Consider the following 1981-nt stretch of genomic DNA (forward strand, 5'->3'; position numbering starts at 1 on the left):
GATAGTCAATATGGGCCCTCAACACCCATCAATGCATGGTGTTCTTCGACTGATCGTTACTCTCGATGGTGAGGATGTTATTGATTGTGAACCCATATTAGGGTATTTACACAGAGGAATGGAAAAAATCGCGGAAAACCGAACTATTATACAATACTTACCTTATGTAACAAGGTGGGATTATTTAGCTACTATGTTTACAGAAGCAATAACAGTAAATGCACCAGAATTCTTGGAGAATATTCAAATACCACAAAGAGCCAGCTATATTAGGGTAATTATGTTAGAATTAAGCCGGATAGCTTCTCACTTGCTATGGCTTGGACCTTTTATGGCGGATCTCGGCGCACAGACTCCTTTTTTCTATATTTTTAGAGAGAGAGAATTAATATATGATCTATTTGAAGCTGCTACAGGTATGCGAATGATGCACAATTACTTTCGCATCGGAGGAGTAGCCGCCGATCTACCTTATGGATGGATCGATAAATGTTTAGATTTCTGTGATTATTTTTTACGCGGAGTTGTTGAATATCAACAACTTATTACACAGAATCCAATTTTTTTAGAGCGAGTTGAAGGAGTAGGTTTTATTAGCGGAGAAGAAGCAGTAAATTGGGGCTTATCGGGACCGATGTTACGAGCTTCTGGAATACAATGGGATCTTCGTAAAGTAGATCCTTATGAGTCTTACAACCAATTTGATTGGAAAGTCCAATGGCAAAAAGAAGGGGATTCGTTAGCTCGCTATTTAGTACGAATTGGTGAAATGAGGGAATCCATCAAAATAATTCAACAAGCTGTAGAAAAAATTCCTGGAGGACCTTATGAAAATTTAGAAGTCCGACGCTTTAAGAAAGAAAATAATTCTGAATGGAATGATTTTGAGTATAAATTTCTTGGTAAAAAACCTTCGCCCAATTTTGAATTGTCAAGACAAGAGCTTTATGTAAGAGTAGAAGCCCCAAAAGGTGAATTAGGGATTTATCTAGTAGGAGATGATAGCCTTTTCCCCTGGAGATGGAAAATCCGTCCACCCGGGTTTATTAATTTGCAAATTCTTCCTCAGCTAGTTAAAAAAATGAAATTGGCTGATATCATGACGATATTAGGTAGTATAGATATCATTATGGGGGAAGTTGATCGTTGAAATGATAATAGATAGGGTAGAGGTAGAAACTATCAATTCTTTTTCGAAATTGGAATTATTAAAAGAAGTCTATGGACTGATATCGATTCTACCCATTTTGACCCTCCTTTTGGGAATAACAATAGAGGTACTCGTAATTGTGTGGTTAGAAAGAGAAATATCTGCGTCGATACAACAACGTATTGGTCCTGAATATGCTGGCCCCCTGGGCCTGCTTCAAGCTATAGCAGATGGGACTAAGCTACTTTTTAAAGAAGATATTCTGCCATCCCGAGGAGATATTTCTTTATTTAGCATTGGACCCTCTATAGCAGTCATATCAGTTTTATTAAGTTTTTTAGTTATCCCTTTGGGATATCATTTTGTTTTAGCCGATCTTAGTATTGGTGTTTTTTTATGGATTGCCATTTCAAGTATAGCTCCTATTGGTCTTCTTATGGCAGGATATAGCTCAAATAATAAATATTCTTTTTCAGGCGGTCTACGAGCTGCTGCTCAATCCATTAGTTATGAAATACCATTAACTTTTTGTGTGCTAGCAATATCTCTACGTGTGATTCGTTAAAATAGATCTTTTTCCTATAAAATCCATTAACTATTTATATTCCTTTTCTTATTTAGTATTTGGGTTGGTAAGTTAAACTAGATAGCTATATGAGTGAAACAAAACAGCTTATAAATTTGTAGTAAAAAGAAAAAATCTCATTTCCTACGTACAAGAAAAAAGTGGAAGTAAACATAAGCAGTGTAAACTCTTTATCCCAAGGTTGATATTTTTTAATTAGTCATCATATCTTGAAGCGGCCAAGAATAAAGGATTCACGATATGGA

The sequence above is a fragment of the Triticum urartu genome, unplaced genomic scaffold, assembly GCF_056163025.1.
Source record: "Triticum urartu cultivar PI428250 unplaced genomic scaffold, HENAU_Tu73 scaffold1, whole genome shotgun sequence".
NCBI classification, from domain to species: Eukaryota; Viridiplantae; Streptophyta; class Magnoliopsida; order Poales; family Poaceae; genus Triticum; species Triticum urartu.